The 18,055-nt window shown below is 44.2% G+C and overlaps 1 long non-coding RNA gene across 2 annotated transcripts in view; it reads right to left on the bottom strand.

The window, feature by feature from the left end:
- LOC143984434 (uncharacterized) overlaps positions 1-3,578 on the bottom strand; it is a 44,160-nt gene extending 40,582 nt beyond the window's left edge. Inside the window, exon 1 of one of the 2 annotated variants that reach the window (XR_013274858.1) lies at positions 3,485-3,578. This is a non-coding gene — a long non-coding RNA (uncharacterized LOC143984434). Of the gene's footprint in view, positions 1-660; positions 808-3,484 lie in introns of those variants that run through there. The other variant, XR_013274857.1, reaches the window with a different exon arrangement.
- Between the last annotated feature and the right edge of the window lie 14,477 nt (positions 3,579-18,055).

Genomic DNA, 18,055 nt, shown 5'->3' with positions numbered 1-18,055 from the left:
ATAATCGCTTATTGCAATTTTTTTTACCAAAAATATGTAGAAGAATACGTATCGGCCTAAATTGAGGGAAAAAAATGTTTTTTTATATATTTTTGGGGGATATTTATTATAACAAAAAGTAAAAAATAATGCGTTTTTTTCAAAATTGTCGCTCTATTTTTGTTTATAGCGCAAAAAATAAAAACCGCAGGGGTGATCAAATACCACCAAAAGAAAGCTCTATTTGTGGGAAAAAAAGGACGTCAATTTTGTTTGGGAGCCACGTCGCACGACCGCGCAATTGTCAGTTAAAGCGACGCAGTGCCGAATCGCAAAAAGTGGTCTGGTCTTTGACCAGCAAATTGGTCCGGTCTGAAAGTGGTTAAGCTAGCCATACATTATGCAATTTTATTATTCAGTTTCTTTTAGATTGACCTGACCTTGTTTGTGTTGTTTTATTTTTTCTCAGATATTGTCTTTTTTTAACATTCTTCTAAAACATTGTGAATTAGTACTGCTTGGACCTTGAGGAAGGGGAGATACTCCGAAAGATTGTCCTGAAAAAATTGTATGTTAGTGGAAATAAAAAAAAGAGTATAACGGACAGTATTTAAAGTGTTACTCAACCCACAACAGTAAAATCAGTCTGTATATGAAGTAAAGTATGCGTGTTATACTCACTGTGGAACCTAAGTTCACTTCCTCCACTGTCTCCAATAATAGTACAGTCACTCTGCACATGCTCAGTTTGTTGCGATTGCTAGGGAGGGTCCAGGTAGGGGTCAGTTGTCGTGCAGCCTCATAGGACAGTCATAGTAGAATGAAAACTCTTCCTACAATAGTTAAAGTAGAACTATAGGCAAAACCTTTTTTTTTCTTTTCATATTGGATAGAATAAAGGAGGGTTATGACCCCTGTCTGATATTTTTCACCATCATGTCCCATTATGCAGATTTCCCTTCACTTCCTGCCCCATAGCCAAACAAAAAGTGCGAGGGAATTCCTGCAAATTAAGGGAACTCCATGGGGACCCCCAGGTCACCAAAATTAGTGTGCACATTGGAAGATTCCCCCTCTATTATTTTTCTGGGGACAACAAAAAATGTAGGATTTTCTTTTACTTTTACCACTTCAGCCCTGGAAGGGTTTACCCCTTTAATGCCTAGGCCATTTTATTTTGATATGGTACTGCATTAATTTAACTGACAATTGCGCGGGTGTGTGAAGCTGTACCCAAATAAAATTGACATCCTTTTTTTCCCCACAAATAGAGCTTTCTTTTGGTGGTATTTTATCACCTCTGCAGTTTTTATTTTTTGCGCTATAAACAAAAAAAAAAAAACCTTTTTACTGCTGTAATACATATCCAAAAAAATAATTCTTCATAAATTTAGGCCAATATGTATTTTTTTACATATTTTTGGTAAAAAAAATCCCAATAAGTGTATATTGATTGACTTGAGCAAAAGCTATAGCGTTTACAAACTATGTGATAGATTTATAGACACTTTATTTTTTTTATGTTTTTAGCAGGACTGTGACCTTGTGGCAGACAAAGCTGACCCTAAGTGATACCTTTTTGGACCTGTGACACCAATACAGTGATCAGTGCTAACAAAATGCACTGATCACTCTATAAATGACACTGGCAAGGAAGGGGTTAACATTAGGGGCGCTCAAAGGGCTAATATGTTCCCTGCTAGAGTTTTCTAACTGGGAGACTTACTGACAGGAAGAACACTGAACAGAACAGAAGTTCTCAGTATACTTTCTTGTCAGAATGGGGATCTGCCTTGTTTACATTGGCAGATCCCGTTCTGCCTCTCTGTGAAGCAGAGGGTGGACATTGGGTCCACCGGACCCATGGATTGGCTCCCCCACCATACAGCCCACAGTATCTTGTGAACAAAACAACACAAAGGTACGTTGTTTTGCACAAAACAGCCACCCTGCCACAGTATATATGCAGTGGGCGGTCTCTAAGTGGTTACATAATCATAAACAGGACAAATAGAGAGGGCGAATCACCCTAACAGGGGCACAGACAGCAATAAAAATTGTCAGGGGTTCTAATTCCTCTCCGCTCTATCCAAAAAAAAGTTTTTCTTTTAGTTAAACTTTAACTAGACACTGATAGAAGTCACAAGCCTGCTATATACTGCTGATGAGAAAAGGAATTTAGCAGTATATATTTACTAAAATAACTGCATTTCCATGTTCTGTGTACTGTGGGGGAGACCTAGGGTTGCCACCTTTTCTTCAAACCAAACCCGAACTCGTTAGCAGTGATTGTGGCGGGCAATCTTGCGCTAACAGACCTTCGCTGGGAGGTACACTAGTCTAATGAACTGACATCACTAGTGACAGTAATAATACTGTACACTGTCACCGTACTAATGACACTTGCTGGGAAGGGGTTAACATTTAGGGGCAATCAAGAGATTAACTGTGAGCCTAAAAATGCATAATTTGTGCTTTTTGTGTGGTTCTGTGAGTTGTGTTTATATACAGAGTGCAGGGTTCAGGGCATAGTACATACAGAGTGCAAGGTTCATGGCAAAGCACATACAGAATGCAAGGTTCAGGACACAGTACATACAGAGTGGAAGGTTTAGGGCACAGTACATACAGAGTGCATACCTCCCAGCATTTTGAGATGGCAATGAGGGACACCTTATAGCCAACGTATATGTAGGCATAGGACACACCCCCTGCCACACCCTTAAAGGAGAATTAACCAAAAACAAAAGGTAAATTAAACCCACAAGGGCTTTTTTTTACCACTACTATTCCTTTATATTGGCTTTTAAAATTTACAAATGTAACAATTTAGAAATTAGATGAAAGTTTTAGCACTGGGAAACACTTTTTGAAAGATAGAAAATGTGTTTAATATACAACCATATAGATTAGACCAAAATGAGGGACAAATGAGGTGGAATGAGGGACAGAGGGACATTGCTCCAAATCAGGGACAGTTGGGAGCTATGAGAGTGCAAGGTTCAGGGCACAGTACATACAGAGTGCAGGGTTTATGGCACTAATACATACAGAGTGCAGGCTTTAGGGCACAGTATATACAGAGTGCAGGGTTTAGGGCACAGCACATACAGAGTGCAGGGTTCATGGACAGTACATACAGGGTTCAGGGCATGGTATATACAAAGTGTAGGGTTCAGGGCACAGTCTATAGAAAGTGCAGGGTTCAGGGCACATTATATACAGATTGCAAGACTTAAGGCGCAGTATATACAGAGTGCAGGGTTCATGGCACAGTACATACAGAGTGCAGGGTTCAGGGCACAGTATATACCGAGTGCAGTGTTCAGGGCACAGTATATACAGAGTGCAGGCTTCAGTTCTCTCCCACTACTCCTTTCAATTGCATTTTCATCAACATGATCCCCCATCCCCCCTTCCTCAGCTCTGAGCCATGTTTACACCCCCTCTACTGCCTTCATCTCCCCCTTCCCTTAAACATGTCACCATCCTGCACATGCCTTACCATTGCTGTGCTAATGTGAAGTTCCCAAATGGCACATCCCCCACACTGCAAACGCTGCATCTCGATTGTCTGGGGGTGTCAGCGTTCAGGCACCAGGATCAGAGAAGGTGCAGCCTACCCCCCGAGGCCGCCCTCTGGCCCATGACAGTACTACACTCAGGGAGACAAGCTGTCAATAAGCTCCAATCCTAGGACAGATTTAGCTGACAGGCTGGGAGGGACTGATCGTGTGTTTAGGTTTCAGAGGAACAGAAACCTGGGCACAAGTGTCAAAGACCGGACTGTCCGAGTCAATCCTGTACAGATGGCAACCCTAGGGAGACCAGATATATAGTCAATACAGGGTCCTGGGTTTAGTAACACTTGTTTTATGCCATTATATTTACCTTGAACTATGTAGGCCTGCCTGATTGCATAGAAATTGAAAGAGTTTAAGTTTGACCTCATATTATATGGTTTTGGTAAATCTAAAGGATAATTGTACAAGAAAATTGTATAATGTATGGCCAACCTTAGTAGACGGAGCTGGGTGGAGGGTTTTCTGTTGTGCTTGAACAACAAAGTTGATTTTAGTGCGTTAAAAACAACAGTGTGTGGCGTCATTATACAGTGATTGATTACAATGGTTGGTGGCAGACCCAGAGAAGCATACACCCTAGGCCAGAATGTTTCCAGCAGAGAGCAATGCCTAGGTACAGAGTGATACTGTGGAACTGGCTGTTCTCAGCCATAAACAGCAGGCTCAGATGACTGTGAATGCTTACATAAGCCTGCTGTGTCAATCCTTCTATAGCACATTGGTGAGATTGCTCACACATAACAACAATATTTGTAGGTAGATAAGACCTCGCTAATTTGCCTGTTGTGGTGAGCGATCGCTCTGCCAAGAAATACAAGTGACATAAACAAAAGGGAAAAGGTTACAAATATTTTATATTCTAAATGGCTGAAAAGCAGCTTTGCTTTGGTTTTCTTAAAAAAAATTAAATGAAATAGTTCACATGTACACATTTATGTAAATAACAGGTGGAATAAATAATAAAAAAAACGACATTTACTAATAAAGTAGCAACAAATAAAACTATTGCTTTAAATGTTGGCATAATGTAACGCCATGCATAAAGACCTTTCATTTGCATATTATCACTAACATCAAGCTCTATATTTAGAAGCCATCATTAACACCATTTGGCAGGCTACTAATATGTGTTGTAGGTGCATTGTCTGTGTTGTCAAAGTCAATTATGACTAACATTTACATCAATAGAATATATAATAGATAATATATTCACAAAATGCCTGTGTTTCACAGTGTAGATGTGAACACCTTCAATGTCATAGAACTTTATGAGTTATATTTAATGGGGTTGTAAATCTTTGTGTTTTTTCACCTTAATGCATCCTATGCATTAAAGTGGAGTTCCGCCAATTTTTTTTTTTTTAAAGTCAGCAGCTACAAATACTGCAGCTGCTGACTTTTAAAATTTGGGCAATTAACTGTCCAGGGCACCCACAATGTCGGCACTGGAAGCCGACCTGTCCCTCGGCTCTCAGGTGGAGGAGCTGCCATCTTCGGTAAGGGATTCAGGAAGTGAACAGCCTGGTACCCTACTGTGCATGCGCGAATCATGCTGCACGTCCTTACTGGTCTCTGCTGTCTTCTGGGACCTGCGTGCATGTGTGGGGGGCGGAGGAGGGGTCGGAAGTGGCGTAGATATCCACGACTATCTATGCCTGGAAGTGGGAGCAACTACCTGGCTTAGACAGGTATCTGCTCCCCCCTCCCCCCTGAAAGGTGCCAAATGTGTCACCGGAGGGGGGGAGGATTCTGAAAAGTGGAAGTTCAGTTTTTGGGTGGAGCTCCACTTGAAGGTGAAAAAACACAAGGCAGGGACTGCCCCCCCCAGCCCCCCTCCCCCGTTTTACTTACCTGAGCCCTGGAACTTGACACGGTGGGGAAGCACTGTCTCTCTGCTCTCTGGGGTTCTTGCCTCTTGATTGGAAAGATTGATAGCAGCGCAGCCATTGGCTCCCGCTGCTGTCAATCAAAGCCAATGACGTGGGCACGGCCGAGTCATACATTCGGCGCTTATGGAGACTGAATGCTGGACTCGGGAGCGAGCCCACAAGGTAACCCCCTCGGGAGAGCTGATGAAGTCCAGTCCGAACGTAACGTACGTACGGAGGGAGGAGCTATCATACATGCTAGTCTCTCCATCTTTTCATATACTGCGGTAACGTACCGCGGTTTTTAAATTGTTTACTGCTTCGCTATTTTGGAAGCTTGTACGCTTTATTTTATGCTCAAATTTTTTATTTTAACTGGCCATCCAGTGTATATATATCTGTGTGAACATTAAATACGATCGTAACAGTCTACACTGAGATCGTTTTTCTTTTTTTCTTTTTGACATTGTGTCTGTATGAACATTCGTATGGTGGATTACCTGCTGGATTGGAGTCAAAACTTTATCTTGTAAAGAGAAAATTTGTGTCCGGATCATTATACTGCTGGCTGTCCTCTGACCCGATCGGATTCTTCTCTTCACCCCACTGTTGGGTCCATGCGTTTCTGACCATAGTATGGTCCTACATATTTGGTAAGAGTACCTTATTCGTATGGTGGAGGATTTGTCACTGAAATATCGTTTAAGATTACCACAACCTCATCCACATCATTTTATGAACTCATTTCGCAGATGAACTTTTATTTGATTTATCTTTTGCGCTGCACTTATTTTCTTTTTATACATTTGGACTAAGGATTTGTGATTTGCCTTATAGTGTTCAGCTTGCAAATTGTTCTGTAATATTTTGTAGTCGTATGAACTGATTGCCTTATATATTCATGTATTTTAACAGGACAGCTATTATTTTTATTAATATATATTCTAATATATTGGGTTTTCCAGTAGTGTACCTACATTTCCATTGTATTTGAGAAGAAAGGCTAGTCAAAGTTCCATGAAAAATCTTAGCAGCATAAAAGTATATTGTACATTTTTTTAAAAATTACATTAACAACCATACATTCGATTTTAGGGGTATATGCAAAAATTACTCTAAAACCCAAATCATCACTGACGGTGGAAACTTCACACTGGACCTCATGCAACTTGGATTCTGTGCCTCTCCACTCTTCCCCAGACTTTGACTTTCAAATTAAATGCAAACTTTTCCACAGTCTGTGATGATTTTGGGCACCATGTCATCTGAAGGTGTTGGTCCACTGTGTTTTATCAAAACCAAAGTCATATATGCCCCAGACGACGTCATATATGACGAAACGGACGTAGGGTGGTCTCGACGTGCTTGACGCTATCACGTGACACTTGGTCCTTCGCTTTGCCAGCCGGCTTTTTAATGCTGATTTTGACCTTGTATGCTTGTGAGTATGTTTTCTACGTTTGAATAAAAGTTTTTATTTACAGATTTACACTATGGGAGTTTCTATTTGCATTTTATGAATGGTTCAACCGTGTGGAAAGATGAGTTGGTGTCCCGGTGTGATGACCCTTTGAGATTCCTGATAATATATGCCTATTTGATTTGGGATTTGGTAAGCGCGCATTCTTACTATTTATCAGCACGGTGTTGGTGAACGAAGTTTTTTACTGCACCTGCACAGGATTTCTTTTGAAGAAACATTTCCGCTCATTGGACTGTCACGTTTATGATTACACTTTTATGAGAAACTGTTGTTTACACATTTTTTTTTGAGCACTCTGTTTGTTATTTATGGTGCCTGTGATTGTTTGTATATTTAGTGCACTTTATTGATCGCATGAATTCATAATTATTTCAACATATTTTTTATTTATTTACTTATTTGCTTATACTGTATATTTTTTCACTAGATTGTGATTGTCTATAGTGTATACACAGTATTTTTTATATGGTATTTTTTTCTTATAATCTTTAGGTGTTAGCTTTTCTTACTAGGATTTGTTATATGGGAGAGCGCGGTTATAATTTTCTGATTTATATACTTCCTATAAGACGTTGATGCTGGAATTCAGTGCATGATTAAAGTGGATGTAAACCCTCACATATACCCAGTCAAGTGAACAGCCTCAGATGATACACAAAGATTAAACAAATCTCCCTTCATATGTTTTACATGTATATTGACTTACCCTTTCTACACTTTTTGGAAAGTGAGATTGTGTTAAAAGATTTTCTTCCTCCTTTAGCACTGGGTAGGGAGTCTGGTCATACACTGTGTGTGAGCTGATTGGAGGAAAGGCACCCCCCCTCCACATAGGCAGATGAACAAAAGAACATGCAGAGCTGTAGTCTCAATAGACAAGTTCCCTGCTAATCTCCTTCTAAGCTCCCTCCTCAACACAAATTTTCAGCTGCTGTTATCTTATGTGTCGGAGAACTTGCCAGAAGTGACTCATGCTGATAACAGAGGAACGAAGCACCAGAAAGAAATGGCACTTAGGAACATTGGAGAGAGATAAGTAAACACTACAGATATATGTGCTTAGGTCACATTTCATGAATGTGGTTTACAACCTCTTTAAGCCCACTAATTTTAGTTTTAGTTGGTCATAAATAAAGGGCTGGTACAAGTCATTATCACAGGTACATATGTCACAGATTTAAAACAGGTTTAATGTTTTCAATTAACTGTATACTGTATGTGGACTTTTCCTCATATCTACAACTCTACATATTTGCAGTGGTTTTCTCAACTTTGTTTACAGTACAATACATTATTCAAATGTAAGTCTTTTTATATTGCCTGGCATTTATAACATAATATTATATTCTCCTGATAGCCACCAATCACCCTTTTACATTTAAAATGGATTGCCTTATCAGAAATTAGTCATTGTACACAGTGGAAATATGACATAAATAACTGTTCCAGCAGTCTACTCGACACATTTAACAGATGTAGATGTGTTATGGATCCCCAGGCTACTTAGTTGAAAAGATACAATTGCAGATACGATTTTGGATACTATTTATTTGCATGCGTGATTTGCAAACAAGGGCTTGCGGGTTATTTTTCATATAACTGTGAATAGTAGAGAGGTGGCACATTTAGCATTGTTGTAGCTAACTGGCTGGAGTGTTGCAACTTACAGTGGTCTATATGTACAATCACACAAGCTGTTTTAATAGAAAAAAGATAAGTAGTATTTAACCAATCAAGAAATAGTTACATAGGTTGAATAAAGACACCAGTCCATTTAGTTCAACCTGAGTTAGTGTCTACAATTGTCCCTATCCCTGTATATTGCACACTCACATCGCTCCCTACCCTCAATGAGCCCACAATCCAAGGTCCCCATTCATATGAATTCATTCATTCACTAGGGCCAATTTTGGACAGAAGCCAAATAACCTACCTGCATGTCTTTGGAGTGTGGGAGGAAACTGGAGTACCTGGAGGAAACCCATACAGGCACAGGGAGAACATGCAAACTCCAGGCAGGTAGTGTTGGGGTTGGGATTTGAACCAGCGACCCTTTTTACTGCTAGGTGAGAGTGCTAACCTTAACATTAAGCTTAACATGTTTCTCCCCTGTGTCTCTACACTGAAAACATTTACCGTAAATGGGGACTAGTGGTGAGGCATAGGCGCAATGTTGAGTTTTACAACTTGAATTTTCACCACACGAGAAACTCTCCAAAACACAGGTACATGCAGCGTTTAACTTTGAGTTGGCCCACCCTTTGCAGCTATAACATGTTTAAATCTTCTGGGAAGGCTGTCCACAATGTTTAGAAGTGTGTCTATGGGAATGTTTGACCATTCTTCCAGAAGCACATTTGTGAGGTCAGGCACTGATGTTGGATGAGAAGGCCTGGCTTGCAGTCTCCACTCTAATTCATCCCAAAGGTATTCTATTGGGTTGAGGTCAGGACTCTGTGCAGGCCAGTCAAGTTCCTCCACCCCAAACTCACTCATCCATGTCTTTATGGGCCTTGGTTTGTGAACTGGTGCGCAGTCATGTTGGAACAGGAAGGGGCCATCCCCAAACTGTTCCCACAAATTTGAGAGTATGAAATTGGCCAAAATGTCTTGGTATGCTGACATTGTAAGAGTTCCTTTCACTGGAACTAAGGGGCCAAGCCCAAACCCTGAAAAACAACCCCACATCAAAATTCCCCTCCACCAAATGGTATGAACCAGTGCACAAAGCAAGGTCCATAATCCCAACCTGATAGAACACCTTTGGGATGAATTAGAGAAAAGAATGCAAGTCAAATCTTCTCGTCCTGCATCAGTTCCTGATCTCACAAATATGCTTCTGGAAGAATGGTCAAACATTCCCATAGACACACTCCTAAACCTTGCGGACAGCCTTTCCAGAAGAGTTGAAGCTGTTATATAGGGTGGGCCAACTCATTTGTGACGGGAGTCACTGTTGGGCACAGGATGACCAAGAAAAGAACGAACCCTGAGAATATGATTGAATTACTTAAAATGGGACAGTAATATTTATCCACAATATCTCCCAGGATATATGTAAAGACTATTCCTGGTTTGTTTGATTCTGAACTCAACATGTCAGTTGAGAGAGCTGATCACATTGGCTTCTAGAACTTGGTAGGAACCGGCCAGTCTACTCCTACTATAGTTTGTTGCCTACTAGGTTGAGGAGGGGCAGGAGATCACTGTTTGTATTGTTAATTGTAATTAGCTCCTGCTATTGTGAGAAGGTATCCTGTGTTTATACTAATATGTGAAGCTCGGTGACCACAAGTCTGTCCTAAAGGTCATGTCTCTGAGTCACCTAGTCTGGGTAAATGATTTAGTAAACTAGCTCATGTTAATTAGGTTTCTGGTTATAGTTGTATTGTTAGAGGAATATGAGCAGGAGGGGGAACCTCCTCTTTAACTGTATATAAAGACTTGTAATTTTGGTTCTAATAAAGAGTCTGATTCCTGTTTGACCCTCTGTACAGAGCCTCGTCTCGCACTTGGGGGGGGGTAATTATTCATATGGGTTTCTTGTTCGCTGATTGGAGTGTTCAGTAGCTACCTTTGTGTTCAAAAATTGAATGTTCTAAGTGGCTTTAACCCCTTTCATACTCCTGGGTGTCGTTACAATTGGTGGCAAGAAGCAGGATGACTCCCACAGCCTAGAAGGACAGCTACAAGAGGACACATGCCAATGGAAGCACAGTATGAACGGCTAAATCATTCTACGCTCAAGGACATACTGGAGAACTGGGGCCGACCAGCCAACAATCGTAAGACGAGGGACATTATCGTAGAACTAGTCGAAATGAATAGAGCCGAAAGACCCAACTAGGGATGAGCCGAACACCCCCCCGGTTCGGTTCGCACCAGAACTTTCGAACGGACCCCAAATTCGAACGAACTTTAGAACCCCATTGAAGTCTATGGGACTCGAACGTTCGAAATTAAAATTGCTAATTTTAACGGCTAATATGCAAGATACTGTCCTAAAAAGGGTTTGGGGCCCTGGCTCCTGCCCCAGGGGACATGGGTCAATGCCTAAAATGTTTTTAAAAATGGCCGTTTTGGCGGGAGCACTGATTTTAATGACGATTAAAGTGAAAAAAAAAAGTGAAATATTCCTTTAAATATGGTGCCTGGGGGGTGTCTGTAGTATGCCTGTGAAGTGCCACGTGTTTCCCACGTTTAGAACAATCCCTGCACAAAATGACATTAAACAGAAATAACATCATTGAAAACTGCTTGCGGTTTTAATGTTATATCTGGTTCCTGCAATATGGTTGAAAATCATTGAGAAAAATGGCATGGGTAGCCCTCCCTGCCCATTACTAGCCCCTTTGGGTCTTGTACGCATATTAAGGGGAACCCCGTACCCATATTCCCATATTAAAAAAAGGAAATGCGTGTGGCCCCCAGGCCCTATATACTCAGAACAGCAGTATAAAGGCGGTGCAAACAAGACAGGGACTGTGTAGGTTTGTTGTGTTAAGTTGAATCTGTTTGTAATTTTCAACTGGTACATTTTTAAAGTGTAGCTCCAGTCAAAAAAACTATTTTTACGCTTTTTGGAAAACATAGGGAAGGGTTATCACCACTGTATAATTTGTTTTGTCGTCCATCTTTTTTCATCTCACTTGCTGTTGTCTCCTTCCGTTTGCAAAAAGGAGATGTTTGTAAGTTGGATGTTTGAAAGTAGGGGCCTGCCCTATATGCTCTGCAGAAATGGCGGAACAAGGTGTTGGTTTTGCCACAACATTGTAAGCCCTCAAAGTGACTCTTGGTGGGCGCTGGAGCGCCCTGCTGTGAACGATTATATCAAGAATTGTAATTACATGCCATTGTTGAACAGTGGTAGAAAAATTGACCTTTGGTGGTTGTGGTGCTGGTGCCACAACACTATAAGTCCTCACAGTTACTCTGGGTGGGCACAGGAACTGGGTTCTCCTGTGAAATATTATATCAAGAATTGTAATTACATGTTCCTATTAAACAGGGGCAGAAAAATTGGGCCTTAGGCACTGGTGCTGGTGCCACGACACTGCATCCTCTCCCATATACTCTAGTTTTATTGCAGGAATTAGCCCTGCTGCAAAGCATTGCATCAAAAATTGTAATTAAACGCCCCTGTTAAACAGGGGCAGAAAAATTGGGCTTTAGGCACTGGTGCTATTGCCACCACACTGCAACCTCTCCCATATACTCTAGTTTTATTGCAGGAATTAGCCCTGCTGCAAATCATTGCATCAAAAATTGTACTTAAACGCCCCTGTTAAACAGGGGCAGAAAAATTGGGCCTTAGGCACTGGTGCTGGTGCCACCACACTGCAACCTCTCCCATATACTCTAGTTTTATTGCAGGAATTAGCCCTGCTGCAAAGCATTGCATCAAAAATTGTACTTAAACGCCCCTGTTAAACAGGGGCAGAAAAATTGGGCCTTAGGCACTGGTGCTGGTGCCACAACACTGCAACCTCCCCCATATACTCTAGTTTTATTGCAGGAATTAGCCCTGCTGCAAAGCATTGCATCAAAAATTTTACTTAATCGCCCCTGTCAAACAGGGGCAGAAAAATTGGGTCTTAGGCACTGGTGCTGGTGCCACCACACTGCAGTCTCTCCTATATACTCTAGTTTTATTGCAGGAATTAGCCCTGCTGCAAAGCATTGCATCAAAAATTGTAATTAAACGCCCCTGTTAAACAGGGGCAGAAAAATTGGGCTGATGGCATCACCCAGAACCAGAAATGTTCTTCCAACATATCAGCGGAGGAGGAAGAGGATAGACAATCAACATAACAGGACAGTCACTCAGCATCAGCATAGGCAGTCTTGAAGGGATGTGATATTTCAAAAAAAAATATTCGGTTACATCAGCTTCAGGTGCTTGGTAGCTGTGGGTGATCCAAGACTGATTCATCTTGATGAAGGTCAGTCGATCAACTGATTCGGTGGACAGGCGCACCCTGTGATCGGTAACAAAGCCACCAGCAGCACTGAAGGTGCGTTCCGAAAGAACGCTGGATGCAGGACAGGCCAGTAGCTCAATTGCATACTGTGCAAGCTCTGGCCAGTGATCCATCCTCAAGACCCAGTAAGCCAGAGAATTTTCGGTGGGAAAGGTGTCCAAGTCTGACCTTGCCCCTAGGTATTCCTGCACCATGTAAATCAGACGCTGGCGATGGGTGCTGGAACCAATCATACCTTGGGGCTGCGGACTAAAAAATTGTCTGAAAGCATCAGTCAGACAGCCACCTTCTCCACCGCTCCTTCTGACCGATGCCTCAGCAACACGTTGTCCAGGACCAGGAGTTTGTAACCTCCCAGTCTCTGGGAACGCGTTGCACAGACCTTTCTGCAAGGCCTCCCGGAGATGTCTCATCCTCTGCTCCCTCTGCGATGGCAAGATAAGGTCGGCAACCTTACCCTTGTACCGTGGATCAAGGAGAGTGGCCAGCCAGTAATGGTCCCTTTCCTTGATCCGAAGAATACGAGGATCCTTCCGCAGGCTTTGCAGGATCAGGGAGGCCATACAGCATAGGTTAGCTGAGGCATTCGGTCTGGAGTCCTCTGGGCCACTAAGGGCAACATGATCCGCAGCTACCTCCTCCCAGCCACGTACAAGTCCACGTGTTTCTTGGGACTGTAAATCATCCCTACAAGACTGCTGCTGCTGATGCTGAGTGCCAGCCTCCACCTCCATGCTGACACAATCATCCTCCTCCTCCTCTTCCTCCTCCTCATCCTCTTCCTGTGTGATGGGTGGGACAGCAGGAACACTGTCTGGATAAAGGGGGCCTTGAGAGGCAAGGAAGTCCTCCTCTTCCTGCCTCTGTTCTGCCTCAAGTGCCCTGTCCATTATTCCACGCAGCGTATGCTCCAAGAGGTGGACAAGAGGTACAGTGTCACTGATGCATGCACTGTCACTGCTCACCATCCTTGTGGCCTCCTCAAACAGTGACAGGACAGTGCATGCATCCCTGATCATGCCCCACTGGCGTGGTGAGAAAAAACCGAGCTCCCCTGACCCTGTCCTGGTGCCGTAGTCGCACAGGTACTCATTGATGGCCCTCTGCTGCGTGTGCAGCCGCTGCAGCATGGCCAACGTTGAGTTCCACCTGGTGGGCATGTCACATATAAGGTGGTTCTTGGGCAGGTTCAACTCCTTTTGGAGCTCAGCCAGCCGAGCACAGGCATTAAATGATCGGCGGAAATGCACACAAACTGGCCTGCTTCAGGACATCCTGTAAGCCGGGGTACCTGCCCAAGAACCGCTGCACCACCAGGTTAAGGACGTGAGCTACACAGGGCACATGGGTCAGTTGTCCCTGTCGGAGGGCGGAGAGGAGGTTGGTGCCATTGTCACAAACCACCATTCCTGGCTTAAGCTGGCATGGCGTCAACCACCTCTCAGCCTGCCCCTGCAGAGCTGACAAAACATCCGCCCCAGTGTGGCTCCTGTCCCCCAAACAAACCAGCGCAAGCACGGCATGGCATCGTTTTGCCTGCGTACTTGCGTAGCCCCTAGAACGCCTACGGAGCACCGCTGGTTCTGAGGACAGAGCACTGGAAGAGGCCATGGAGGAAGAAGAAGAGGAGGGGGTGGAGGAGAGAGGTGTGTCACAACCAATAGTAACATTTTGGAGGCGTGGTGGCGGAACAACCTCCAACACTACTGCACCTTGTCCTGCATCCTTCCCAGCTGCCAGAAGAGTGACCCAATGGGCCGTGAAAGACAGGTAACGTCCCTGTCCATGCCTGCTGGACCATGAGTCAGCGGTAATATGCACCTTACCGCTGACCGCCCTGTCCAGCGAAGCAAGGATATTGCCTTCCACATGCCGGTAGAGAGCCGGAATCGCCTTCCGTGAGAAAAAGTGGCGTTTGGGGACCTGCCAATGAGGAACCGCACATTGTACAAACTCACGGAAGGGGGCCGAGTCTACCAACTGAAAAGGCAGCAGTTGAAGTGCTAGCAATTTAGCCAAGCTAGCATTCAACCGCTGGGCATGTGGATGGCTGGGAGTGAACTTCTTTCGCCGGTCCAGCAGGGACATTTGCCTGCTATAATCGGACGTGGGTGTACTGCTAGCAGAGTGCCCGGAAGCACTTGGCTGTGACACACCTAATTCTACACCTTCATTCCTCTCAAAGCAGGTTTCAGAGAGGACTGAAGGTCTAGTGGGGTTGGAGATGCCAGCTGATGAGGAGCAAGGAGAGGTCCGCTTTGTTCTTTGGTGTGGGTCTTTGAGGTACGTTTGCCAACGAGCTGCATGGCAGGTCAACATATGTCTGGTCAAGCATGTGGTGCCCAAGCGGCTGATGTTTTGGCCACGCGAGATACGCTTGAGACATATGTTGCAAATAGCAGCGGTGTGATCTGATGCACTCGTCTCAAAAAAGGCCCACACCAAAGAACTTTTAGAATAACGCGCAGAGGCAGCGCCCTGCACAGGCGGAGCTCTGCGGTGTGATTCAGTCGGTGTGCTGCCCCTAAGCTTGCCCCCGGAGGGCATCCTGCCTCGTTGGACATGTGCCTCCTCCTCCTCCTCTCTCCTACCAGGCACCCACGTGGAGTCAGTGCCCTCATCATCCCCTCCCTCTTCATCGCTGTAGAAAACCTGGCAGTATGCTACAGCTTGTGGAACATGACTGCCAGATTGCTGTCCTTCTTGAGCATCCCCTCTCTCTGCGCTCACGCTACTGCCTTCCTCTAGCTGAGTGTCATCATCAGAGCCTACAAAACACTGGGCATCCTCCTGGAGCATGTACCCAACACTGTGCTCAAAGAGTTCAGGAGACTCCTCGGGAGGACGTGGTGGGACTAGGGAAGGAGTCACTGATGATGACATTGAGAGGAGGGAAGATGATGCGTTGGCAGCTGCTTTGCTAGTACCCTGAGACTGGGTGAGAGAGGATGAGGAGGATGAAGAGGGCTTGGTCATCCACTCTACCAAGTCGTTGACATGTTGCGGTTCAACATGTCCAGCTGCCGAAAAGAAGGACAAGCGTGTCCCATGGCCACGTGCTGATGACAATGCACCGCGTCCACGACCAGCACTGTTGTCTCTAGACACAGAGCCTGCTTGCCCTCTTTTATCGGCTCACGCCTGTCTGCCTCTCCTTGCTGGCCTTCCATACATGGCAATGGCCTGAAGGGAGTTGGGTGAAACAGCAGTTGGGTAGTGTATATTGTGCTGGAGGCACACAACACCCACTAAGTCCTGCAGATGTCTTTATTATAGAACACCAGAGATAAAGGGGTATACTGTAATGGAGTCACACAACACCCACTAAGCCCTGCAGATGGCTCTATTAGAGAACAGCAATAAACGGTAGATACAAGTGTATATTGTGCTGGAGTCACACAACATCCACTAACTCCTGCAGATGCCTTTATTATAGAACACCAGAGATAAAGGGGTATACTGTAATTGAGTCACACAACACCCACTAAGCCCTGCAGATGGCTCTATTAGAGAACAGCAATAAAGGGTAGATACAGGTGTATATTGTGCTGGAGGCACAAAAAACCCACTAACTCCTGCAGATGCCTTTATTATAGAACACCAGAGATAATGGGGTATATACAGATGTATACTCTGTTGTGCTGGAGGCACACACAACTTCCAATAACTCCTGCAGATGGCAAGTGGGCTCAAATAGAGAAGAGCTATGTAGGTGGATATAGCGGTGTGTACTGGGTACAGAGCACGCAGACAGCACGCACAAGCTCCTAACACTTCTGACTGCAAGCTCTATTATAAAAGATAGATCACTAGCTATATATGTGAGGTGAATATAGCGGTGTATACTGCGGTCAGGGCAAGCAGACAACAACCACTACAGAAGAGCAAGATCGAAAATCGGCCGATAACGATCGGTGTGTACTGTGTTGAAGGTACACAGAACACCCACTAACTGCTTCAGACGCCAACACACTACACAAGGCCGCCGCGCTGGCGGCCTTATATAGTGTGGGGCGTGTATTACACAGCCTGAGCTATGATTGGCAATCATGGCTCTCCTCGCTGCTGGCGCTGTGATTGGCCAAGCATGCGGGGTCACAGTGCATGCTTGGCCAATCATGAGCCAGCAATGCACTGCGATGACGCAGTGCATTGTGGGCCGTGAGCGCCACACGAATTTGGCGCGAACGGCCCATAACGTTCGGAATTCGCCAAACGGGCGAACAGACGATGTTCGAGTCGAACGTATGTTCGACTCGAACACGAAGCTCATCCCTAGACCCAACACAACTGAAAGGCCCAGCGTAACAGACAGGACACTCGAATAGGCAAGTTTTGATTGGGCTGTTAACATAAGACTGGCACATTATGGCCCTAACCCTACAGCAGAGATCATAGACCGAGTTATAGTGGCTGTGGAGGCTAGGGATGAGCCAAACACCCCCTGGTTCGGTTCGCACCAAAACTTTCGAACGGACCGAAAATTCGTGCAACCTTTAGAACCCCATTGGAGTTTATGGAACTCAAACATTCGAAATAAAAAGGGCTAATTTTAATGGCCAATATGCAAGATATTGTCCTAAAAAGGGTTTTAAGGACCTGGCTCCTGCCCCAGGGGACATGGGTCAATGCCTAAAATGTTTTTAAAAACGGCCGTTTTCTCAGGAGCACTGATTTTAATGACGATTAAAGTGAAAAAAAGTGAAATATTGCTTTAAATATCGTGCCTGGCGGTGTCTATAGTATGCCTGTGAAGTGCCACGTGTTTCCCGTGTTTAGAACAGTCCCTGCACATAATGACATTTAACGGAAAAAAAGTCATTTAAAACTGCTTGCGGTTTTAATGCAATATCTGGTTCCGGCAATATGGATGAAAATCATTGAGAAAAATGGCAAGGGTAGCCCCCCTGCCCATTACCAGCCCCTTTGGGTCTTGTACAGATATTAAGGGGAACCCCGTACGTCTTTTTTCACCTCACTTCCTGTTGTCTCCTTCTGTTTGCAAGTAGGAGACATTTGTAAGTTAGATGTTTGAAAGTAGGGGCCTGCCCTATATGCGCTGCAGAAATGGCGGAACAAGGTGTCAGTGTTGCCACAACATTGTAAGCCTTCAAAGTGACTCTTGGTGGGCGCTGGAGTGCCCTGCTGTGAACGATTATA

This window comes from Lithobates pipiens, unplaced genomic scaffold, assembly GCF_037356315.1.
Source record: "Lithobates pipiens isolate NorthernLeopardFrog02 unplaced genomic scaffold, aLitPip1_a1.2 Scaffold_16, whole genome shotgun sequence".
Classification (NCBI taxonomy): domain Eukaryota; kingdom Metazoa; phylum Chordata; class Amphibia; order Anura; family Ranidae; genus Lithobates; species Lithobates pipiens.
The sequence above is the reverse complement of the archived record's forward strand: the minus strand, read 5'-3'. Positions and strand labels throughout refer to the sequence as shown.